The following is a 27,327-nucleotide window of genomic DNA, read 5'->3' on the forward strand; positions in this document are numbered from 1 at the left end:
TCTAGGGTCCAAGATAAAGTGATACTTGCAAGCATCTGAAGGGACTTGTAGATTATTCTATAGCAAAAGAAAACTACAGGAAAGTTTACACTTCAAAATACCATGACCAGGACTTCCCTGGTGGTCCAGTGTTTAAGGCTTCAATGCTCCCAGTGCAGGGACATGGGTTCAATAGCTGGTTGGGGAACTCTAAAATATATTCTCTGTTCTAAAAAGAGATTGTCATCTTGTAAATAACAAAAGACATTGGGCATTCATATTTTATTGTAACTCAAATATACCACCAGTCAATGTTCTCAGATCACATCAGATAAAGTTAATGCTCAAATTTCCTTGGCTGTGGTTCTCACCTACATTTCTTGGGGATTGTGTGGCTTGCTTTTTACTCTTATTTCCAAGGGTCTCCCACATGTCACATGTGTTCAACAAATGTTCTTCTGTGTTTGGTTCTCGTCTCTTTATTGATTTGAGGCTGGTGCCTCATCCTACCAGTTCCCTCTGTGGCTTCTGCCCTCTTCCTGGGGCTGGCTCCTAGTGGTCCCACGGCTGAAGGACAACGGGCAGAAAGCTTAGGAACAAGCTATTGAAGGGAACCCTTACTGCCCACTCCTGAGGTTTCCCTTCAGAGGAGAAAAATCCATCAGTGTAAAACTACTACTGTCCCCTCTCCCTCCCTTGCAGCTCGCTCCTCCACTGGGAAAGAGGTGTGAAAGGAAATAAAATTTAACTAAAAAATTAAATATTGAAAAATAAGATAGCATCTTCCCTGGAGCCTTTGTGGCTCAGATGGTAAAAAATCTGCCTGCAATGCAGGAGACCGGGGTTTGATCCCTGGGTCAGGAAGATCCCCTGGAGAAGGGAATGGCTTCTTTCTTTTCCCTTTCTCTAGTACCATGAGTCTCAAAGTGTGAACTTTGAACCAGCACATCATTACAACCTGGAACTTGTTAGAAATGCAAATTATTGAGCTCACATCACAACTCCAGAATCAGAGACTTTGGGATGGGGACTGAGGTCCAGTGACCTGTGATGTAAACAACCCTCTGGATGGGTTTTAGCACAGCAACTCTAAAACATTGTGTGTGTATGTGTGTGTGTGTATGCTCAGTTGTTCCATTCCTGCAGCCGTAATGACCGATCCTCTGCCTCCGCTTAATGGCTGTAATCACTGTGTGTTTTCTTTCAGGCAAGCTTAGCTCTGAGAAGCAATATGGAGTGATTTTTTGCCTAAATAACTCAAGCACAGTGTATTACACTATATGATGCCAAATTTTATCATCATAAGTGGATGCAGGTTGATATTTTAATTGTGTTTTCATCCAGCCCACTTTGGAAGGATGCATTAGAGGCGAAACAGAGAAGCAAATTTACAACTCAGTGCAGTCCTAGTCTCGTGCTGCTCATACATGCAGTGACTGGACTTTGGGGGTCAATTTGCTGAGAAGGACACAAAAGGCTACAAAGATGGGGTGACCCTGGCTTTCAGAAACTGAGGAAAACTGTATGTAAGTGATACAGAACAGGCCTTATTATTTTTATATTAAAAAGTTTTAAGAAATGAAGCAAAGAGGATAAATGGGCATAGTGTTCAGATATTTCTAAATAGAATGGCATTTGGTCTAATAGTCTGGGGGTGGAATTATGACCACTCATTTAGGTAAAGTTTTATTTGAACTAAAATTAAAAATAGGACTCTCCCTTCTTCCTTGACAAAGAGTCTGTGTAACTGGTGGAATCTCCTCAGGACTTTAGGTGAATGTTTGCATTTGAGGGGTTTCCAATGATCATCTCACCAAATTTTTTCTTGCACTTTTAGGAACTTCAGAAGTTCCTTGGGTCTGGTTAAAGCAAAAATGGGAAAGAAAAGTTTTGTCCTTTCATCTCTGCCTGAAACTTCTTAATCAGAGCCTCTTGGCTAGCCATAAATTCTGAGTATCTTCTCTCATCAAGATTGCCAAGATCGTCTTGTTACACCCAGATGAAAATAAATCATGATTTCTTTCCATCACCCAGAATGGATGAGAATTTTATTGGTCAGTTCTCTGTTGAACTGCCCTTGATAAAACTGTTCAATACTGTACATTACAGAAGTTATTTCTGTGGACGAGGCAGAACCTCTTTGTGGGGAAAGAAACTAGACTGTAGGGAGCAGAGTGGTGGGCAAGATTAAACCCAACTGTATGACAAGGTTTGTGAAGGAGGTGATATGAGTTATAGCACAGAAGAGCGGCTAGGATTTTAGTAGGAAAAACTAAGGCACTCCAGAGTTCAAAGTTTATCACAAGCAGGCTGATAGATTACAATGAAACCAGAGAAAGAGGTAAGATTTCCTGAGGTGGAGAAACATTTGTATTCCTTTATAACTCATGGGAGCAAACTGGGTCCACAGCCCAGCCCTGAGGCCCCAGGAACACCCAAGTTCTGTTCTCAGGTTCCCACAATCCACAGAGCTGGGCAAATCTGTTTCGTGAGCTATGTCTCTGACCAAACGATTCTGTTGGTTCTTTCCTTTTTAGACTATTGCAATTACAGTAAATTCTCTACACTGATTGTTTGGCTCAACTTTCAAATCACTTGTCACACATAGAACACTGAGGTGAGTTAAAAAGTATCAATGAGTTGGGAAGAAAAAAAGACTTTGCCAAATTTAGAACATCATTTTTCAGAAGACATTTGGAACTCTTCTTCCAAAATGTCAGCCTTAGTTTTTTTTTTTTTTTTTAACCAATGCATTTTTTTATTTTTAGAAGTGAGCAAATTCTTTGAGAAGGCATCTCATTTTACTTTTTTTCATACTTATCAGAATGTTATAAAGACTTGTATCATTATTATTTAAACTTTATCTAAATTTTGTCTATTGAATTCTCTAATGAGATGCTTTTATTTCTCTGCTTGGATCCTTCTATGAAGAGGCATTAGCTAGGAAGGCAGTTTGGTCTGATAAAAGGAGCAAGGAAGCAGGAAGCTGGATGTATGGTCCTGTTTCTATCATCTTCTGACTGAGCAAGAAATAACATCTTCTGTACCTCGGCTTCTTACCATACTTCTTATAAAAGGATAGATATAAACTGGTATCTGTCTCTAATTATCTCACATGGATGAAATTGGACTAAAAGGAGATAGGTGGATGAGAAAAGTTTAGATAAAAATGTTTTGATTATTGCAACAATTAATTAAGATTCCCAAGGTTATAGAGAGAAGTTTACTAATAAAGACATGGTTTTATCCTGAGCCTTAGCCTTTGCGTCCAATGTGATGCTGGTTTTCAATATCTCAAAGGTTGAGAAATTTGAGCAAGAATGTTTGTAAACACTCTGGCTAGAAATCTGTTTGCCTATAAATTTTAATGGGGGAAATTTAATCAAGGCATTAAGTAAATGTCAGAAATCAAGTATAGTACTCCAAATTTTTTAAAAAAGGATTGTGATTTAACCAATGATTACAAAGTCTTTTGCAGGTTTATTTACATTTTTGTGTCTGAGAAGCTTTCTGTGTTTTAATCTAAGTCCATCAGCCTTGTGCCTTTGGCACATTTTATCATGGTGTTCTCCTTCTGGCATATGATGGACTATTTCTTTATTCCTTTCTACAGTCTCTCTCTCTTTTCACTCCTTCTGGATTCTTATATCTGGACAATCTGTACTCTTTAAAGATAATCTTAGTACTTAACCACTGTCATCTTCTGAGTCACTTAGGTGCATGCATGGGACATTTTGAGAGTGTAAACTACCTGCCATCGGCAAAGAAAATGGAGCCAAGTAGAGACTGTGCTGAGAATCCCCATGGAGACAGCTGAGCCAAAACTCCAGGGTGCTCTTACCCACACAAAGGTGTGTTCACACCGACCTCAGCACACGTTACAAAGTTTTCAATTCAGTAAGTGATCTTACGACTCCAGATTCTTTATGGGATTTTGTAACAATTACAAAGGATGGTATTTAAGTTTTATGGGAGAAAATAATTCTTCCATATTTACATTTGATGGAAGAACTATAGTACAATTATGAAATGAAAGTAAGAATAGAGCGTGACATTTAAAAATCATTTTTCAACATATGAATAGTGGTTGATCTTAAATCCAAATGTACCATGTATATAAATAGCATCAATTACTTAGCAGTAAGGATCATATATTATATGTCTTTCATAGTAAGTTTGATATATTAAACCACAGGAAGAGAGTTTCTAAATTCAGAGCTTGCTCAAATTAGCGCCCAAGGGGCACGGATAAATGTGCAGATAGGGGTCCTATTTTGCAGCAAGAGTCTGGTTACTCCACAGACTCAGGTAGCTGATGAACTAGGATAAATTTTTTCCTTTCCAGAAAGGTGTTTTTAACTTTACACATTTCTCTTTTCTGTTATTTTACTAATCAAATTCACACAAGTTGATCTACAGGTTGCAATAGTTCTCTATTTTGCAGGTATGCATGCCTTCTTCTTTAATACATGTTAAAATGGGAAAAAAAATTTGAGGAGAGGTGTATCCTGGGTACCTTAGGTGAATTAAGACACCCTGCCCTGTCTCCCAGTCACACCACACATTGGCAAGTGTAGGTAGTGGGCTGTTGTTGGGGATGCTGAGCACATTGGCAATGTTCTATTTTCCTCTCGGTCCCTGTAATTGTGCTGTCTGAGTGTGAAAGCTGTGTGGAGTCACCCCCAAGTGGCTACCAATGACTGTGAGAGTGAGTACATGCACCAAAAACCTGCAGCATGCTAAGAAAATGCCCAGTTTATATTAAAACTGTGGAATGGGAGAACAGTGGCCGTGAATCTGAAATTCCAAATTACTCAATTTATTGTGGTGTGTAAAGCTCGATACTTGTTTTCTATAGTGAATTCATGGCAAGTTCTTTTCCTTTATTTTTTTCTTACATTGGTATTTAACCCTTAGAGCTCCACAGTGTGCTAGGTGTGGATGTGTAAATGTGGAACAAGTGTGGAAACTGAAGATTTGTGATCTTGGGTCACATCTACAAGACTGGGGTTGGAGCCACCACAGTCTGACCACAGAGCCACATACTTGTGTGTTTATTCAGTAGTGTCCAACTCTCTGCAACCCTATGGACTGTAGTCGCCAGGCTCTGCCAGGCTCTTCTGTCCATGGGATTTCCCAGGCAAGCATACTGTAGTCGGGTGCCATTCCCTTCTCCAGGGTATCTGCTCCACCCAGGGACTGAACCTGCGTCTCTTGCATTGCAGGTAGGTTCTTTACCATCTGAGCCACCAGGGAAGCCCCATGTTGGATCAGGGATCACATGAATAATCTTATTTAAATTCAGTTATCTTTGAACAGCCCTGTTTACACAATTGATTACATTCTGAGGTACTGGCCATGAGGACTTCAACTTCTGGACTTTTTTGAGGGAACACAATCCACCCTAGAGGAGGCACTAGAGACCAGAGAGGTTTAACAGCATCCCTAAAATCATACAGCTTGGATGGGGTCAAAAGTTATATTAGCCACCATGACTGTACATGATCCTATTTCCGCTACCCTGTGGTCTTGTTTAATGTCTGGAAAAATACAGCAAATAGGAGAAGCAGACTTTATATTTTCAGAGTTTAATATAGCCATGGAGGGTCATTGAGAGGGTGGACTGAATTGGTGCAAAGTGACCAGTTTTGGAGTCTGTGTGTGGCCATTAACTGCTGATTGATGAAGTCTTGGTCCACCAAGAGCTGCCTGCAACCCATGCAGCATGCAGAACCTTATCCAGGCTTTCTTATTTGTTTATCCCCCATGCTTTGACTGGGCACCTCCTCTGCTGTGTCAGATTGGCAGGGACAAGTCCATACAAGATGGCGCCCCTGCCCTTGCAGCCCCACCTTCGTTCCAGTGGGGCAGACGGGCAATGTACCAGAGATACTGAATTCTCTGGGCAGAAAGTGCCAAAGAGAAGTGAAGCAGGATAGGGGGATGAGACGGGGCGAGAAACATGGAGGTCTGAGACAGACAGTGCTCCAGGCAGAAGAGGAGAAAGTAAAAGGTTCCCAGGTAGGACAGAGCCCACCTCTCAAGGAAGAGGAGGAAGGAGGGGGTACCTGAGAGCAGGGGCTAGGGAGGGAGTGAGAAGACGACAGCAAAGAGAAGGCTGGCAGTCAGGGTCAGAAGGCCAGGTGAGTCAAGGTGAGGCACTGGGGTTTCCTTCTAAGTGTAGTGTGCAGCCTCTGGGGTGTTGTGTGTGTATGTGTGTGTTTGTGTGTGTGTGTGTGTATGTGTGTGTGAAGGGAGGTGAATATCCTCTGATTTCCATTTGGGGAGGGTTATTCTGGGAGTTATATGGACTGCCTTGGGTTTGCAATTGGGGAGCATGGAAACAGGGGGTCCAGTTAAGATCATTCAGTGAATCAACTGGAACCTTCCACTGCATAAGGAAATAATATATGTGCAAGACAAGCTTACACCTCCAGGTCCTCAAATCTTGAGTTTTATTTTTGGCAAGACTATGGGCTGCACTTTTTGTGAACTTGAATCAGCCCCCTCGTCACGGAGAGGCCAATGTGCGTCATAACATAGTGAAAAAGGTGGAAGGTTTTTCTGCCTTTAGGTTTGTGAGTTGTGGGTGTTTGGTACAATATGAGATTCCTGAGAGTGAGGGGCATGTATGGAGAGTCAGAATATCATTTTCCAGGAGCTGCTGGAACGGGTGTGATTATTAATTTCACTCCACAAGGTCACATGGAGGTAAGAGAGGCCTACTTGAAATGACCATGCTTTCCCCAGCAAAGCAGCCTTCCTGTTTGGCTGGAGGCCTGGGGACAAGGCCTGAGCAGACCGGGTCTAGCAGCAAGTCTGCTACAGCTAATCCCCCGGTATCCTGTCTGGCCACCAGGATGGAAACCGCCTTGACTCTCCAGGCATCCCTAGAGGCTGCTTTCCCTCTGCAATCTGATTCTTCTACAAGCGGAGGGCCAAGTCTCTGAGAGCAGGAGCCAGGAAATACGGGGCACCCCCTCTTTGAGAACCAAGGACTCAAAGACCCAAACAATGTTGGCTTGTGGTGGTTCATTGGCGCTAAGCCCCAGAGAAAGATTCCTGTAAAGGGCCTGAATACTTGTTCTGTTTCTCACTGCAATAACACATGAGCAAGGTTGCCTCTGTTCAGAGCTCTCCTGAGCAGGCAGCAGTTACGGGCAGTGGAAGGAAGGAGTCACTGTGCATATATCTTTGTGAATCTGGCTTTCATTGGTGGAATTTTCTAACATCCCCCCAGATGATAGGATATGCCTTTTTGGCATTAGTATCAACCTGAGTCTGTCACAAAGACTGTCACAATGACTCTGGACAAATAAGAACAGTGTGATAGAAAAGTCCAAAGTTTCCATGTAATTAATATAGACTGGATTACTGTGATATTGAATTGTTTGCCTTGGAAATGAACAGAGATCATTCTGTCATTTTTGAGATTGCATCCAGCTGCTGCATTTCAGACTCTCTTGTTGACTATGAGGGCTACTCCATTTCTTCTAAGGGATTCTTGCCCACAGTAGTGGATATAATGGTTATCTGAGTTAAATTCACCCATTCTAGTCCATTTTAGTTCACTGATTCTAAAATGTTGATGTTCACTCTTGCCATCTCCTGTTTGACCACTTCCAATTTACCTTGATTCGTGGATCTAACATTCCAGTTCCTATGCGATATTCTTCTTTACAGCATCAGACTTTACTTCCATCACCAGTCACATCCATAACTAGGTGCTGTTTTTGCTTTGGCTCTGTCCCTTCAATCTTTCTGGAGTTATTTCTCTACTCTTCTCCAGTAACATATCAGGCCCCTACCAACCTGGGGAGTTCTTATTTCAGTGTCCTATCTTTTGCCTTTTTGTGCTATTCTTGGGGTTCTCAAGGCAAGAATATTGAAGTGGTTTGCCATTACCTTCTCCAGTGGACCATGTTTTGTCAGAACTCACCACCATGACCCGTCCATCTTGGGTGGCTCTACATGGGCATGGCTCATGGTTTCATTGAGTTAGACAAGGCTGTGGTCCATGTCATCAGATTGGTTAGTTTTCTGTGACTGTGGTTTTCATTCTGTCTGCCCTGTGATGGAGAAGGATAAGAGGCTTATGGAAGCTGCCTCATGGGAGAGACTGATTGAGGAGGAAACTGGGTCTTGTTCTGATGGGTGGGGCCATGCTCAGTAAATCTTTATTCCAATTTTCTGTTGATGGGCTGGGCTGTGTTCCCCTCCCCATTGTTTAACCTGAGGCCAAATATGGTGGAGGTAATGAAGATAATGGCGACCTCCTTCAAAAGGTCCCATGCAAGCACTGTTGCTCTCAGTGCCCCCAACCCTGAAGCAGGCCACCACCAACCCATGCCTCTGCCAGAGACTTCTGGACATTCATGGGCAAGTCTGGGTCAGTCTCTTGTGGGGTCATTGCTCATTTTTTCCTGGGTCCTGGCGCACACAAGGTTTTGTTTGTTTCCAAGGCAAACCATTCAATATCATAGTAATTCAAGTCTATGCCCCAGCCAGTAATGTTGAAGAAGCTGAAGTTGAACAGTTCTGTGAAGACCTACCAAACCTTCTAGAACTAACACTCAAAAAAGATGTCCTTTTCATCATAGGGGACTGGAATGAAAAAGTAGGAAGTCAAGAGATACATGGAGTAACAGGCAAATTTGGTCTTGGAGTACAAAATGAAGCAGGTCAAAGGTTAATAGAGTTTTGCCAAGAGAATGAATTGGTCATAGCAAACACCCTCTTCCAACAACACAAGAGAAGACCCTAAACATGGACATCACTAGATGATCAATACCAAAATCAGATTGATTATAGTCTTTGCAGCTAAAGATGTATAAACTCTATAAAGTCAGCAAAAACAAGACTGGGAACTGACTGTGGCTCAGATCATGAACTCCTTATTGCAAAATTCAAATTTAAATTGAAGAAAGTAGGAAAAACTACTGGACCATTTGGGTAGGACCTAAATCAAATCCCTTATGATTACACAGTGGAAGTGACAAACAGATTTAAGGGATTAGATCTGATAGATAGAGTGCCTGAAGAACTATGGAGCGAGGTCCATGACATTGTACAAAAGGCAGGGATCAAGACCATCCCCAAGAAAAAGAAATAGAAAAAGGCAAAACGGTTGTCTGAGGAGGCCTTACAAATAGCTAAGGAAAGAAAAGACATGAAAGGCAAAGGAGAAAAGGAAAGATACACCCATCTGAATGCAGGCTTCCAAAGAATAGCAAGGAGAGATAAGAAAGCCTTCCTCAGTGATCAGTGCAAAGAAAGAGAGGAAAACAACAGAATGGGAAAGACTAGAGATCTCTTCAAGAAAATCAGAGATACCAAGGGAACATTTCATGCAAAGATGGGCTCGATAAAGGACAGAAATGGTATGGACCTAAAAGAAGCAGAAGATATTAAGAAGAGGTGGCAAGAATACACAGAAGAACTATACAAAAAAGATCTCCATGACCCAGATAACCATGATGGTTTGATCACTCACCTAAAGCCAGACATCCTGAAGTGAGAAGTCAAGTGGGTCTTAGGAAGCATCACTATGAACTAAGCTAGTGGAGGTGATGGAATTTCAGCTGAGTTATTTAAAATTCTAAAAGATGATGCTGTGAAAGTGCTGCATTCAATATGCCAACAAATTTGGAGAACAGCAGTGGCCATGGGATGGGAAAAGGTCAGTTTTCATTCCAATCCCAAAGAAAGGCAATGCCAAAGAATGTTCAAATTACCACACAATTGCACTCATCTCATATGCTAGCAAAGTAATGCTCAAAATTCTCCAAGTCAGGCTTCAATAGTACGTGAATCATGAACTTCCAGGAGTTCAAGCTGGATGTAGAAAAGGCAGAGGAACCAGAGATCAAATTGCCAACATCTATTGGATCATCGAAAAAGCTAGGGAGTTCCAGAAAAAACATTTACTTTTGCTTTATTGACTACACCAAAGCCTGTGACTGTGTAGATCACATCAAAGTGTGGAAAATTCTTCAAGAGATGGGAATGCCAGAGCACCTGGCTTGCCTCTTGAGAAATCTGTATGCAGATCAGGAAGCAATAGTTAGAACTGGACATGGAACAACAGACTGGTTCCAAATCAGGAAAGGAGTACGTCAAGGCTGTATATTGTCATCCTGCTTATTTAACTTATATGCAGAGTACATCATGAGAAACACTGGGCTGGATGAAGCACAAGCTGGAATCAAGATTGCTAGGAGAAATATCAATAACCTCAGATATGTAAATGACACCACCCTTATGGCAGAAAGTGAAGAAGAACTAAAGAGCCTCTTGATGAAAGTGAAAGTGGAGAATGAAAAAGTTGTCTTAAAACTCAACATTCAGAAAGCTAAGAACATGGCATCCAGTCCCATCACTTCATATATTGGGAAACAGATTGGGAAACAATGGAAACAGGGACAAACTTTAGTTTTGGGGCTCCAAAATCACTGCAGATGGTGACTGCAGCATGAAATTAAAGGACACTTACTCCTTGGAAGAAAAGTTATGACCAAACTAGACAGCATATTAAAAAGCAGAGATATTACTTTGTGAACAAAGATCCATCTATTCAAAGTCATTGTTTTCCCAGTAGTCATGTATGAATGTGAGAGTTGGATCATAAAGAAAGCTGAGCGCCAAAGAATTGATGCTTTTGAACTTTGGTGTTGGAGAAGACTCTTGAGAGTCCCTTGGACTGCAAGGAGATCCAACCAGTCCATCCTAAAGGAGATCAGTTTTGAGTGTTCATTGGAAGGACTGATGCTGAAGTGGAAACTCCAGTACTTTTGCTACCTGATGTGAAGAACTGACTCATTGGAAGAGATCCTGATGCTGGGAAAGATTGAAGGCAAGAAGAGAAGGGGATGACAGGGGATGAGATGGTTGGATGGCATCACCAACTCGATCGACATGAGTTTGAGCAAGCTCTAGGAGTTGGTGATGGACAGGGAGGCCTGGTGTGTTGCAGTCCATGGCATCGCAAAGAGTCAGACACGAGGAGTGACCGAACTGAACTGAACTAAATATACATTGGCCCCGTGGACATGAGATTAGAGACAGTCTTAACTTCCTGATGAATTAAATCTGAATCAAAAAGAAAACAAAGATGTTAGTGACTTTAGAATTAATTGTAGTATCAGAGACAAACTGTTGGAATTAGGGTTTGGGTTATGTGAAAAGGCTTCCCTGGTGGCTCAAATGGTAGAGAGGTAATGAATGTGCCTGCGATTAGGGAAGACCTGGGTTCAATCCCTGGGTCAGAAAGATCCTCTGGAGAAGGGAACAGTAACCCAGTCCAAAATTCTTGCCTGGGAAATTCCACGGACAGAGGAGCCTGGTCAGCAAAAGTCTGGTGAGCTACAGTCATGGGTTCACAAAGAGTCAGACACAACTGAGTGACTAACTCTTTCACTTTACGTAAAAAGGGGAAAACATCCTATAGCTAATATATTATACTCAAGAGTAGTATTTCCTTTTCAAAATAAGAACAGAATCAATTGGAAAAATTGCTTTGAGAGAGGCACATGCACTGTGGGGTAACTTTCAAGTGTATCATATACCAGCAACGTCAATTATTTTTCTTCCTGTTTATGTTTTATAATAACTTTCATAAATTTGTTAGTTTTAAATCATATTTTGTTTGAAAACACTTCACTGATTCTGAGTCTGCCTTCTTTGAGTTTTTAACATGAAAGTGAAAGTCACTCAGTCATGTCCGACTTTTTGTGACCCCATGGACTATACAATCCATGGACTTCTCCAGGCCAGAATACTGGAGTGGGTAGCTGTTCCCTTCTCCAGGGGATCTTCCCAATCCAGGGATCGAACCCAGGTCTTCCTCACTGCAGGTGGATTCTTTACCAGCTAAGCCACCAGGGAAGCCCAATTTCTTTTTTTTTTTTTTTTTAACATAAATTGAAACACATTTGGATATTCACCAGCACTAGGGACATCAATACATGTCAAAAACACAGAGGACTGCAACTTTCTTGAAAAAACTACAGGAGATAGTTCTAAAGGGGAATTGGGGCAATGAACCCAGCTTTCAAGGTGTTACATGAAAGCGGAGGAGAATATAAGCAAAGTGTGTTTAATGTTGCCTGTTGTGAATTTAGCTGTGAGGGTCAAAGTGAGTTGATATTGCAAAGATATATGGGATTGATGTTGCTAGGTATCTAGATTTCCCCTCTTTCCTTATTGTACATCAGCTGCAGTAAAAATGAATTTGTCTTTGGGTGAAGTAGAAAACGATAACTTTATTGCTTTGCCTAACAAAGGAGGCCATGGCAGGCTTGTGCTTCTCAACACTGTGTGTCCCAACCCAGAAGGACTTGGTGAAGAGTTTTATAGCAATGGCTCAAGGATGGGGTTGCTGATAAGGATTAGGGTTTGTGCAGGATCTCAGGTGGTCTGGTCTCCTAATTTTGATGAGGCTCTCTTGTCCCTTTAATCTTGACTCAGGTGGTTTCCTGGCTGCTCTTCTCTTGATTAGCAACTGTTTTGTCCTTTGGAGGGGCTTCCCAGTGGTAAAGACTCCTCCGGCCAATGCAGGAGATGCAAGTTCAATTCCTGGGCTGGGAAGATCCCCTGGAGAAGGACATGACAACCCACTCCAGTATTCTTGCCTGAGAGATCCCATGGATGGAGGAGACTGGCAGGTTACAGCCCATGGGGTCACAAAAGAGTCAGACATGACTTAGTGACTATGCAACAACAATAGCAGTGTTTAAAATAGGTGATTTAATTCTAGAGCTGAAGATTACTTTATAATTGTATTTGAAACGTTCTTTCATGCCTGTTTTTATATCACTAGAACCAGAGAGTCTTCTCCAAACAAAAGGAGGATGGGATGACTTACATGGATATTATTAGAAAGCATTATTCAAAATATATGTATTTATATTTTTGCTCTTTCATATCTGCTAAATAGTTCGTATTTCCTTTTCTCTTCAGTTCTTTTTTTCCTTGAACTCACAACTTCTTGGAAAGTTTACTGAAGATGTTAGCTCCAGTGGACCATAGGCGGACTTGCTAGGTACCATTTGACTTCCGAATGCTCCCTGTGCGTTGGTCCATTCAGGTGACTGTCAGGTGACCAGTCTCCGAGAGGCTACTGGGTCAAGTTGGGACTTTCTGATCCTGTTAGAAAGCTATCCACTGGAGTATTTTTTTTTTCCTCACTCAAGTGCAGTGTCCAAGACAAGCTAGTATCTTCCAGTTGTCTAAGGAGAAACCTGATTAAGAGAGACTACATTCATTTCATTCCCATGATATTTTAAACATCTCTGTTAGCCCACCTGGCTGCCAACCAGTTGTCACCGAATCTTGCTCAGAATGCAGAGAAGTCAACTGCATTTTAGAACACTGACTATTGAAACCTTTACTTCTAGGACTTTAAACACAGAAATCCTTCCATCCTCATTATTCACAATTTGGAGCTAATTTGAAAGGGAAATAAGGAAGTGGAATGGAAATTTAAATATAAGTGGTGCACACATATTATAGTGATGGGTATGTGAAATTTAGCAGCATCACCCCTCAAAATGAAGAGGAAAGTCGTAAACAGAAAATGTGTTTTGTCATAGTTGAGGGTATTTTTCCAGTTCTTGGAGGAGGTATAAGTAGACCTGTTTGGCTCTCAGTTTTCCACATTCCTGAGAAGTCACACTTGCAGCTTTCTGAACTTTATGGATTTGCAAGAAAGGTCCATAATGTCTAGGGGAAGTCATTTGACTAATCTCAGTGAACTACACGGGGCAAATAGGGAAGAACAAATAAAGGATGTTCTTAAATGTAGCAACAGAATATCCAGAGGCACCACAGATGCTCACAACAGCTTGTCCTCTTATAATTTTTTTTTTATTGCAAGTCCATTTCCTCTAGGCTACTCGTGGTGACATTAGAGGTGTCACCAGGCCTCATCTTTTTCTTTATGGAAACATGATAGAGAGTAGAAAACATTTAACTACTTTTAAAAAAGACCTTGCAGACTCTAGGTCTAAAAAGAGAGAATGAGGTCTTATGTCATACAGAGTGACATAAGTCAGAAAAGAGAAAAAACAAATATCGTATATCAAAGCATATATGTGAAACCTAGAAGAATGGTACAGATGAGCCTATCTGCAGGGCAAGAGCAGAGATACAGACCTAGAGAAGAGCCTCGTGGACACAGCTGGGAAAAGAGAGGGTGGGATGAATTGAGAAAGTAGCACTGAAATATATACATTACCATGTGGAAAATAGATAGCTACTGAGAAGCTGTTGTATAGCATAGGGAGCTCAGCCTGGTGCTCTGTGATGACCTAAAGGGGCGGGATGCGGGGTGGGAGGAAGGTTCAAGAGGGAGGGGCTATACATATACATGTACACTTTATTGTACCGCAGAAACTAACAACATTGTAAAGGGATTACCCTCCAATTAAAAACTAAAAAAAAATAAAAAATTAAATGTGTCTGTTATGTGTTTTCAAAACTAACCATAGACATTAGAGAAATGGATTGCTTCAACATTTTCAATCAAATAAAATTAAATGGAGAACATGAATGAGAGAGGGATGTCATGCCTTCTATTTAACACTGGATTTCTCACAAAGCTGCAATGCAAGCAAGCTAAATGGAATCATTTTTTGGTTTGTTTGCTTTGTTTTTTTTTTTTTTTTAGCCACTGCATATCACATTCAATAAATATTACACACACACACACACACACACACACAATTTGTCAGGTTATTTAACAATAACAGAATGCCTTTCAGGCACCTAAAGGGAGTGAATAACCTCTATTGTTTATTCATGTTCTTGAGAAATTAAGACCATTTTGCTCCTCACATTTTAGATCTCTTGCAGAATTCCTGTGGTTGCTGATGCACCTGTAGGAACTGCTGGTCCCCAGGAGACAGGGTGGCCTGTGGGGAACAGGTGTTGAGTAAGGACTAGAATCATGTTGTCCATCGTCCATTGTCAGCTGTGGTTCTAATGCTACTTCTGATTACGTTTTTCACATAAAATAACACCATTAGGAACCTGTCAGTTCCTCTTGCCCTGTGAGTGAAAGATTTTCCTCCCATTTTCTCATGCAGAGCCCCAGCAATGTGAGCCTGAATAAATAAGTCTTGAGCCCCCAGCATCTTCTGTGGATTCTGCCCCGTATGCATTTGTGTGTATCACACACCCCAACGCACACAACATCATGAATCAGAGAACAACAACAAAAAAATTCTTAATCTCTACATTATATTTCTTGCTACTATTTTTATAACTTACATCATTAGTCTTTACCAGATATTTCCATTTATTTTGTTGATTTTTTTATCTCCTTGATCAACATTGGCTCATTTACTTTCAGACAAAAAATAATTTGAAAATTTTACTTAAAAAAATGTGGTCTTGACAAACGGTGTTCATTTTCTCTGGGAGCCCATCTTTTAGTAATCAAAACAGCAAGTGGCTTTGTCTTTCTGTTTTCATAGAAGACCAACTGCTTCTGATGTGGGCTTCATAGTCTACCAACATCTAGAAACAAAAAGGTTTCTAGTACCTTTTACTTGCTTCCCAGGTGGTACTAGTGGTAAAGAACATGCCTACCAATGCAGGAGACATAAGAGACGCAGGTTCGATCTGGGGTCAGGAAGATCTCCTGGAGGGCATGACAATCCACTCCAGTTTTCTTGCCTGGAGAATCCTAAGGACAGAGGAGCCTGGAAGGCTAGAGTCCATGGAGTTGCAAAGTCAGACATGACTGAAGCTACTTAGCACGTATGCACACTTTTTATTTACTGAGTAATTTCTTTCTTCCTTCCTTCCCTCCCTCCTACCATTCCTCCTCCTTCCCATCTTTCCTGCCTTCTTTGCCCTTATTTCGCCACAGATTTGAAATATCTATAAGTAATGATGAAAAATACTCAAAGAGTCTCTCCCTGTTCCCTCTCTCCTACGTGAAGTTGTTGAGAAAATGCCCAAAGAAAAATGTGCCATCCATTCTCAAAATCTCTTAATTGTCTAATAGTAAATGATATCATATTTATTATTTGATGAGTAATAGTAAATATGATATCATTTACTATTTATGTTAATTGAGATTTCTCCTTGGAGCATTGTTATATGAATAATACTAATGGAGTAATTATTCTACCTTCTAAATGCAAATGTGCACATCTTTCCTTGATTTCCCAGAATCATCGTTTCATAAGTACAGCTCTCTCAAGTTCTGCAGGATGCTTGCGGGAGATTTTCCAGCTCTTCCAGCTTCAGCGTCACATATTTTCAGGCTGAAGAAAATGCAAAACAAATGGTTTTGATTGTTTTGAGACTGTGTCTTGACTCATAAACTGCTCTTTTCAAAATTTCCTTGAAAACATTTCTTCTGACCCACATGCTGGAGCACTTTCCCTCAGATGGGAGCATAGGATCCCTGAGTTGTGTCATCATGAACCAACTCTCCTGCAGGGTCCTCCTGGGCAGATGGAGCACCAGCCCTGTGCTCCTGCCAAGACCTTCCTGTTCTGCAGTGTCTGGAGCCTCTGGGCTTTAAATGCTTAAGTTTTTCAGGATCATGGTCAGCAAGAAGAGTGTCATTGCATGTAGGTCTCCTGTGCTGGTGAGATCACCATTTGGTAATTGGTTCAGTTAAGAGAAAACAAAACAAACAAAAAATTAGTGTCTCTCAGATGTTAGCAAAGAGGTGGCTTCAACATAATGCAAGTCCTTTTTCTGTGAACTATCTACCAGGGAGCTTCTTTTGTCCAAGTTTAATTCCAGAACAAGCTCCAACCTCCCACCTTGAGATGGATGAGAACTTTAGTGCACGCGCGTGCGTGCACACACACACACACCTCCCTGGCTGTCTGAAGCTCTAAGCTCTAAGTGTTAGTTGCTCAGTTGTGTCTGACTCTTTGCGACCCTGTGGACTTTTCCCCACCAGGATCCTCTGTCCATGGGATTCTCCAGCAAGAATACTGGAGTGGGTTGCCATTCCCTTCTCCAAGGGATCCTCCCATTCCAGGGATCGAATCTGCATTGCAGAAAGATTTTTTTACTGTCTGAGCCACCAGGCTGTCTGAAATCCCAGTGAATTGTGCCCCCGGCAAGTTAAATGGTGGAGGTGGGAGAGTAGGGTGGAAGGTGAATGCACACCCCAGGAACAGCTGTGTGTGGGCACACATTGCCATGAGTTCTTCCAATTTTAATTAAAGGGGATGAGAAGGAGAATTCCACAGGCAGGTTTGAATGTTTTTATAAAACTCAAGTTATTTTATTAGTTACCTAGGACTGCTGTTGGAGAAGGCAATGGCATCCCACTCCAGTACTCTTGCCTGGAAAATCCCATGGACGGAGGAGCCTGGAAGGCTGCAGACCGTGGGGTCGCTAGGAGTCAGACACGATTGAGCAACTTCACTTTCACTTTTCACTTTCATGCATTGGAGAAGGAAATGGCAACCCACTCCAGTGTTCTTGCCTGGAGAATCCCAGGGACGGGGGAGCCTGGTGGGCTGCCGTCTATGGGGTCGCACAGAGTTGGACACGACTGAAGTGACTTAGCAGCAGGACTGCTGTAACAAAGTACAAGCTGGGTGGCTTAAGAAGTTTACTATCTCACAGTTCTGGAGGCCAGGAATCTGAAAACAAGGCAGGGTTGATACCTTTCTGGGGCTTCTGGGAGAATCTGTTCCATCCTCCCTCCCAGCGTCCAGTGGTCTCTGGCAGTCCTTGTGTGTCTTGGCTTCTAGATGCATCACTCTGTAGATGCATGTGGCAATCTGCTCTCCGTGTGTGTCGGTGTCCAAATTTCCCTCTTTTGTGGGGATGTCTGTCATATGTGATTTAAAGCCATATTACTGCAATAAGGAAGGCTGCGTGCTGAAGAATCAATGCTTTCAAATTGTGACGCTGGAGAAGACACTTGAGAGTCCCTTGGACTACAAGGAGATCAAACCAGTCAATCCTAAAGGAAATAAACCCTGAATTTTCATTGGAAGGACTAATGCTGAAGCTGAAGCTCCAATGCTTTGGCCACCGGATGCAAAGAACTGACTCTTTGGAAAAGACTCTGATGTTGGGAAAGATTTAGGGCAGGAGGAGAAATGGGCAACAAAGGATGAGATGGTTGGATGGCATCACTGACTCAATGGACATGAGTTTAAGCAAACTCCAAGAGATAGTGAAGGACAGGAAAGCCTACAGTCCATGGGGTCGCAGAGAGTTGGACACAACTGAGCAACTAAACAACAACAAAAAGTGCCATATGACCACGTCTGAACCTGATGACACCTGCCAAGACCCCATTTCCAAATAAAGCTGCATTCACAGGCTCTGGGTAGCTGTGATTTTTGAGTGCATGCTATTCAGTTTAGTGCAGGGACCATTATGTGTTGGGAGACATTGATAAAGACCCCATCATCAGCATGATGCACTGCTCAGGAGTCCATGTCCTGCCCCTGGCCTGTCACCTGTTGTGGCTAAGACAAGAAAGTCATTTAGGTTTTATTTTAGAAATATACACTGTATGTAATTTTAAATGACTTCTTTCTTTTATTTGATTTTTGAATGGTTATTTTTATTTATTTACTTATTTATTTTTGGCTCTCCTGGGTCTTTGTTGCTGCCTGCAAGCTATTCTCTATTTCCTGCGAGCAGGGGCTACTCTGTAGTTGCAATGAGCTGGCTTCTCATTGTGTTGGCTTGTTTTGTTGCAGAGCACAGGCTCAAGGTATGCAGGCTTCAGTAGTTGTGGCTCATGGGTTCAGTAGTTGGAGCTTCTGGGCCCTAGAGCATAGGCTCAATTGTTCTGGAGCATGGGCTTAGTAGCCCTGCAGCATGTGGGATCTTCCTGGATCAGGAATCAGATCCATGTCTCCTGCATTGGCAGGCAGATTCTTTACCACTGAGCCACCAGGAAGTTCTCACTGCTTTCTTTTAGATGAATATTCTCTTTTCCCCACAGGATTGTTTTGCCAGCTTTCAGAAAACAACTCTTATGGGGAAAAGCAGGTTCTCTTTTAGCAGATTAAATTGAGGAAGAAATTCCAGATACGTATACCTACCCACATATTTTTTTGCAACTAACTCTGGTCATGTCTTCATTTTCCCAGGAGTTCAAATACTACTTTATTTTACATTTCTAGTGGTTGCTCTAGAGTAGTTTGCAATATACATTTACCAGTACTCCAAGTCCACTTTCAAATAGCACTGTATTGCTTCATGAGCAGTATGAGTCTTTCCTAGAATCAGGAAAAGATTGAAGGCACAAGGAGAAGGAGGCAGCAGATGATGAAATAGTTGGATGGCATTAGCAACTCAATGGACATGAATTAGAGCAAACTCCTGGAGATAGTGAAGGACAGAGGAATCTGGCATGCTGCAGTCCATGGGTCACAAAGAATCAGACACGACTTAGTGACAGAACAACAACAACAATGTGTAAGTATATATATGTGTGTATATATATTTTTGTTTAGTCACTAAGTCATGTCCAACTTTTTGCAACTCCATGAACAGCAGCATGCCGACTCCTCTGTCCTTTACTGTCTCTAGGAGTTTGCTCAAACTCATGTCCATTGAGTCGGTGATGCCATCCAACCATCCAATATATATATACATACATATGTATACATAATAATGTATATATGTTCCAAATAGGAAAAGGAGTACATCAAGGCTATATATTGTCACCCTGCTTATTTAACTTATATGCAGAGTACATCATGAGAAACGCTGGGCTGGAAGAAGCACAAGCTGGAATCAAGATTGCCAGGCAAAATATCAATAACCTCAGATATGCAGATAATACCACCCTTATGGCAGAAAGTGAAGAGGAACTCAAAAGCCTCTTGATGAAAGTGAAAGTGGAGAGTGAAAAAGTGGGCTTAAAGCTCAGCATTCAGAAAATGAAGATCATGGCATCTGGTCCCATCACTTCATGGGAAATAGATGGGGAAACAGTGGAAACAGTGTCAAACTTTATTTTTTTGGGGCTCCAAAATCACTGCAGATGGTGATTGCAGCCATGAAATTAAAAGACACTTACTCCTTGGAAGGAAAGTTATGACCAACCTAGATAGCATATTGAAAAGCAGAGACATTACTTTGCCAACAAAGGTTCATCTATTCAAGGCTATGGTTTTTCCAGTAGTCATGTATGGATGTGAGAGTTGGACTGTGAAGAAAGCTGAGCACCAAAGAATTGATGCTTTTGAACTGTGGTGTTGGAGAAGACTCTTCAGAGTCCCTTGGACTGCAAGGAGATCCAACCAGTCCATTCTAAAGGAGATCAGTCCTGGGTGTTCATTGGAGGGACTGATGCTGAAACTGAAACTCCAATGTTTTGGCCACCTCATGCGAAGAGCTGACTCATTGGAAAAGACCCTGATGCTGGGAGGGATTGGGAGCAGGAGGAGAAGGGGATGACAGAGGAAGATGGCTGGATGGCATCACTGACTCGATGGACATGAGTTTGAGTGAACTCTGGGACTTGGTGATGGACAGGGAGGCCTGGTATGCTGTGATTCATGGGGTTGCAAAGAGTTGGACATGACTGAGCTACTGAACTGAACTGAACTGATGTATGTATACATAATCAAATACATAGTATTATTTTGAACAAACAGGTCCATCTACAATAGGGAAAATAAAACTTTTTATTTACCTCAACTTATTCCTTCTTTGATACTCTTCCTTTCTTTATGTGGATCTGAATTTCTGAACTACATCATTTCCTTTCTCTCTAAAGACTTTTTTAAAACATTTCTTGCAAGGCAGGTCTCCTGGTTATGGATTTCTTCAATGTTTGTTCACCTGAAAAATCTTATTTCTTCTTCACTTCTGAAGGATAATTTCAAAAGTACAGAATTTTAGTTTGTTGGGGATTTTTTTCTCTATACTTATTTCACTCACTCTTTTCTGGCTTGATGGTTTCTAAGGAGAAGTTGTTGATATGATAATTTTTATCTTTGCTCCTCTATATGCAATGTGATTTTTTTCCTCAGGCTTCTTTCAAGATTTGGTACTTTATCTTTGATTTTCTGCAGTTTGAATATGATAGCTTCCACTGTAGTTTTATTTGCATTTATTCTGTTTTCTATTCTCTTATCTTTCTTGTTCTGTAGTTTGGTGTCTGATGTTAATTTTGGAAAATTCTCAGTCATTATTGCTTCAAATATTATTTTTATTTTTCTCTTTTTTTTTTCTTAAGGTATTCTCATTATGCATATGTACACTTTTTACAGTTTTCCTACAGATCTTTTTCCTACTTTGCTGAGATGTTGTAAGGATTCAATGAAACAATATATTCAAAATGCTTAGCACAAAGCCTAGAACATACAGCATGCATGCTGAGTCGCTTCAGTTGTGTCTGACTCTGTGCAACCCTGTGGACTATGACCCGCCAGGCTCCTCTGTCCATGGGAGTCTCCAGGCAAGAATATTGGGGTGGGTAGCCATTCCCTCCTCCAGGGGATCTTCTGATCCAGGGATCGAACTCGTGCCTCCTGCACGGCAGGCTTATTCTTTACTACTGAGCCACCAGTACCTAGCACTAAAACTGGAGGAACTCTGCATGCTGTCTTGAATAGAAAAGCTAAAGATGAGCAATGGTCACAGAAGTTCTTGAATTGATAGCACTTTATTAGAATTTTAAGAGGTGAAGTCATATTTAATTCTCTCTGGATAAGAAAGCAATGTTTTGGCAGTAGGTATAACTATTGAAGTGTTTAAGGTAGGGACAAAGCAATTTAATTTCCATAAACTATTAAAGTTGACTCCTGAGTTATTAGTTTCTAGGTCACCAAGAAAACGATCATTCATTTTACCAACAGTTTAAAGTTTGGTACATTATGGTCCTCAGATTCTTTTTCTATTTGAAACTTACTTGCAATTATTTTTCTCCCTTAAACCATGAAAGTTCCTTCCAACAACTCATGGGAGTTTTCCAGAATTTTCAAGAGCAGGTAGTATCCATTTACTCCCCCCCCCCCCCACTCTTAGGTATATACACCAAAGAATCAAAAACAGAAACTCAAATAAGTTAATTGTACACCTATTAGCAGCATTAGTCATAATAGTCAAAAGGTATTCATTCACAGATGAATGGACACATGTGGTCCAACCATACAATGGTCCAACCATACAACATAATACAATATTATGCAGCCATAAAAAGGAATGAAGCACTGACACACGTACAGTACAGGTGAGCTTTGAGAAATAAACCAGACTCAAAAAAAGAGACAGATACTGTGTGATTCCACTTACATAAGGTACCTAGGATGGGAAAAAATCATGGAGACAGAAAATAGCTTAGGGAATGGGGGAGAGAAAAGCAAGGAGTTTTGCTTAAAGGTGACAGTTCTTTGGGTTGATGGAAAAGTTTTGAAGACAGACAGTGGTAATGGCTGCACAACAATGTGAGAGCGGAATTAATGCCACTGAACTGTACACTTAAAAATGACTACAATGGCAAATTTTACATTATACATACTTTATCAAACACAATAAACTATCATGAAATCTTTCCATGTGAAACAACAGATAAACTTTAAACACTATATTGATGTCAAATATGCTCCATTAAAAAGAAAAAACCCAATTCCAAGTAAAGCATGTTTTGAGTAAGTATAAATATGTTCTCTGATTGATTATATTCTTTGCAGCCAAAGATGGAGAAGCCCTATGCAGTCAGCAAAAATGAGATGGAGAGCTAACTGTGGCTCAGATTATGAACTCCTTACTGCCAAATTCAGACTTAAATTGAAGAAAGTAGGGAAAACCACTAGACTATTCAGGTATGACCTAAATCCCTTATGATTATACAGTGGAAGTGAAAAATAGATTAAAGGGACTATATCTGATAGAGTGCCTGATGAACTATGGTTGGAGGTTCATGATACTGTACAGGAAACAGGGAGCAAGACCATCCCTAAGAAAAAGAAATGCAAAAAAGCAAAATGGCTGTCTGAGGAGGCCTTACAAATAGCAGTGAAAAGAAGCGAAGTGAAAAGCCAAGGAGAAAAGGAAAGATAAACCCATTTGAATGCAGGGTTCCAAAGAATAGCAAGGAGAGATAAGAAAGCCTTCCTCAGTGATCAGTGCAAAGAAATAGAGGAAAACAACAGAATGGGAAAGACTAGAGATCTCTTCAAGAAAATTAGAGATACCAAGGGAACATTTCATGCAAAGATGGCCACAATAAAGGACAGAAATGGTATGGACCTAACAGAAGCAGAAGATATTAAGAAGAGGTGGCAAGAATACACAGGAGAACTGTACAAAAAAGAGCTTCATGACTAGGATAATCACGATGGTGTGATCACTGACCTAGAGCCAGACATCCTGGAATGTGAAGTCAAGTGGGCCTTAGGAAGCATCACTATGAACAAAACTAGTGGAGGTGATGGGATTCCAGTTGAGCTATTTCAGATCCTGAAAGATGATGCTGTGAAAGTGCTGCACTCAATATGCCAGCAAATTTGGAAAACAGCAGTGGCCACGGGACTGGAAAATCTCAGTTTTCATTCCAGTCCCAAAGAAAGGCAATGCCAAAGAATGCTCGAACTACCACACAATTGCGCTCATCTCACACGCTAGTAAAGTAATGCTCAAAATTTTCCAAGTCAGGCTTCAGCAATATGTGAACCATGAACTTCCAGATGTTCAAGCTGGATTTAGAAAAGGCAGAGGAACCAGGCATCAAATTACCAACATCCCCTGGATCATTGCAAAAGCAAGAGAGTTCCAGAAAAACATCTATTTCTGTTTTATTGACTATGCCAAAGCCTTTGACTGTGTGGATCACAACAAACAGTGGAAAATTCTGAAAGAGATGGGAATACCAGACCACTTGACCTGCCTCTTGAGAAACCTGTATGCAGGTCGGGAAGCAACAGTTAGAACTGGACATAGAACAACAGACTGGTTCCAAATAGGAAAAGGAGTTCGTCAAGGCTGTATATTGTCACCCTGCTTATTTAACTTATATGCAGAGTACATCATGAGAAATGCTGGGCTGGAAGAAGCACAAGCTGGAATCAAGATTGTCAGGTGAAATATCAATAACCTCAGATATGTAAATGACACCACCCTTATGGCAGAAAGTGAAGAGGAACTAAAGAGCCTCTTGATGAAAGTGAAAGTGGAGAGTGAAAAAGTTGGCTTAAAGCTCAACATTCAGAAAACGAAGGTCATGGCATCTGGTCCCCTCACTTCATGGCAAATAGATGGGGAGACAGTGGAAACAATGGGTGACTTTATTTTTTGGGGCTCCAAAATCACTACAGAAGGTGACTGCAGCCATGAAATAAAAAGACACTTTCCTTTGAAGGAAAGCTATGACCAACCTAGATAGCATATTAAAAAGCAGAGACATTACTTTGTAAACAAAAGTCCATCTCATCAAGGCTGTGGTTTTTCCAGTAGTCATGTATGGATGCAAGAATTGGACTGTGAAGAAAGCTGAGCGTGGAAGAATTGGTGCTTTTGAACTGTGGTGTTGGAGAAGACTCTTGAGAGTCCCTTGGACTGCAAGGAGTCCAACCAGTCCATCCTAAAGGAGATCAGTCCTGGGTGTTCACTGGAAGGACTGATGTTGAAGCTGAAACTCCTATACTTTGGCCACCTGATGCAAAAAGCTGACTCATTTGAAAAGATCCTGATGCTGGGAAAGATTGAGGCCAGGAGGAGAAGGGGATGACAGAGGATGAGATAGTTGGATGGCATCACAGACTCAATTGACATAAGTTTGAATAAACTCCAGGAGTTGGTGATGGACAAGGAGACCTGGTGTGCGGCAGTCCATGGGGTCGCAAAGAGTTGGACATGACTGAACGACTGAATTGAACTGGGTCTACACAGATCAATTCCCAAAGCAGAAAGAAATCTGACCAGAATTTGACTGACCCCAGTGCGATGGCTCAGGGGAACTGGGAAACCACTGGTTGGGATGGTGGAGTCCTGAGGCTAACCAGGGTTAGAGGAATGAACCATAATACACAATGTGGTGGAGTGTCTGAGGTCATCAGTGGAGCTCCACACTCTGGGCAAGGACCTGTGGAGAACTGGTGCTCCTACCTTGTTAATGATTCCTCCATTTTCAACAACTCCTTCAGCACCAACTATGACAAGATCCACGTTATCCATGATGTAGCCAACTGCAGCATCAGGGACCACAGTGAAGGGGACACTGAGGTGGCAGAGGGCTTTGGCCATCTTACCTGATAAGTCAGGCTGTGACTCTGTAATGTACACACTGAAATGCTTCTTGGTGCCAGGGCAGTTTCCCAGACTCTCAGGACCACTCTGGGGGTAGGTGTGCATTAATATTCTTGCCCCATCTTTGATCAAAGTATGGCATAGATCTGCAATTTTATTTCTCGACAGTGATATTCTCCTGAGGAAAATCTCTCCCCGCTCATGATGATCTTTCTACATTTGGAGTAATCAGAGTATTCCAGGGAGGTACGGCTGATGAAGCACAGGAGCTCACCGCCCGACGACACGGCCACTGAAGAGTCCATGCCCCTGGGTTTCTGTGGCCCTGGTGAGATTCGCCCTCAGGCCCTGAATTGTCTCCCCGTATCCCTTCTCAAGTATTCCAGCAAAGTCCAGATGGCAGCTACTGCTGAGGCCATGTCAGGATCTTCTTCGATCTGAGACTTAAAGTATTTGATTAACTCCTTGTTGTCCATGGTGCCCTCTGGACCGCAGAGCCCAAGAGGCCCTGAGCCACGCGCGAGGCCTGATTAGGTCCTGCCACCGTGTGGACTCCGCACCACACTGACTGACAGCGAGAGACCAGGCTCTACATTCCACTTCCCTCCATTAACTTTTAAAATGCATGATTTTTTTCCCCTCTGCATGATGTGTGTATGTGGATATTGTACTTTCCACAGAAATGGTATTTAATGTTAGGTACTGTTTTGTAACGTCCATATTTTACATAGAGTTGTATTTCATATATTACACATTCTCATGTACAGTAGTCTTCTGGGACTGACATAACAAATTGCTATAAACCTGGCTTAAAGCAACAAAAATTAATTCTCTCACAATTCTGGAGGCCATAGGTGTGAAACAAGATGGAGTAGGGCCATGGTCCCTAGGAGGGCTCCAAGGGGACTCCTTCCTTTTCTTTTCCAGCTTCTGGGCATGCACGTATTCCTTGGTTTGAGGCTGCATGTCTGGTTGGACATATCTTTTGAGGACCAGCATTCAACCCCCTGGGGCTTCCCAGGTGATGCTAGTGGTAAAAAAACCCACCTACAATGCAGGAGATGCAAGAGATGCAGGTTCCATCCCTGGGTTGGGAAGATCCCCTGGAGAAGGAAATGGCAACCCACTCCAGTATTCTTGCCTGGGAAATCTCATGGACAAAGGAACCTGGTGGCCTACAGTTCATGTGCTTCCAAATAGTCGGACATGATTGAGCACTCATGATGAGTGCTGACCACCAGACAGCCAGATGGCTGTGCCAAGGTATTTTACTTACCAAATCCTTAGTTTCTTCAACTCATGGGAGAAATGCACAGAAACACTGTAACTTAAAACTTCAAAGAGCTTGATGATAACATTCTCTCACTCCAGTCTGGACTTGGATTTGAAGGGATTTTAATCACCATGTTCCTTGTTCCTAATTTCCATCGTCTATTTTTTAAGTCTCTCAGCACTGGTTTAAGGAACACGATTTTTCTTTTAGAAGCACTTAGTGGAAAACATTGTGTTCCTTTCTAATTTATAAGAAAACACTTGAGGAAAAAGACTTGCCTTAAATGAGTTATGAGGCCAGTGTTCAGCCTGAACTTTCTTCCTTAGCTAAAATGAATTCCATTTTCTCCTTTTCAAGCTGTAGTATATCTTCTTCCTTGTATGTCAAATTAATCTTTGTCCTTAAAATTATGATCACTGAGAGAACACTTAGTTTGTTTCAGTCAAGAATGTGCTGGACTAAACAAAGCATATGTTTTCTTTGAGGTTCTATTAGACAAACTTGAAGATACTGACTACTGAGATCCAATAAAACAACAGATCATCACATCCTTTTAGGAACATGTCACTGGGAGTAGTGGTTCTGATTCTCATTTCACAAAGAACACTTCCAATTAACTGGCTGAATTTACTTGCAGAGGGTTGACATATATACTGAGTATGGCTGCTTACATTTGAAGTATTAGTTATAATATATGCATACCAAATCAAAAAAGTATATTGTAGGACACAATGAAAACCAGCTAGTAGTTTGACTTTTGCCAAACATTTCTTAATACATAAAATGTTAAGCTTTATCACTTGAAAATTCTACAACTTCCAACCTCTTTATTATTCATCAATACTTGGAAACTCTGCTTTATCCATTCTCCCTGA

The 27,327-nt window shown here is 41.5% G+C and overlaps 1 pseudogene; it reads right to left on the reverse strand.

The window, feature by feature from the left end:
- Positions 1 to 25,655, reverse strand: part of LOC109568217 (translation initiation factor eIF2B subunit alpha-like) — a 194,586-nt pseudogene extending 168,931 nt beyond the window's left edge.
- Between the last annotated feature and the right edge of the window lie 1,672 nt (positions 25,656 to 27,327).

This window comes from Bos indicus, chromosome 14 (assembly GCF_029378745.1).
Source record: "Bos indicus isolate NIAB-ARS_2022 breed Sahiwal x Tharparkar chromosome 14, NIAB-ARS_B.indTharparkar_mat_pri_1.0, whole genome shotgun sequence".
Classification (NCBI taxonomy): domain Eukaryota; kingdom Metazoa; phylum Chordata; class Mammalia; order Artiodactyla; family Bovidae; genus Bos; species Bos indicus.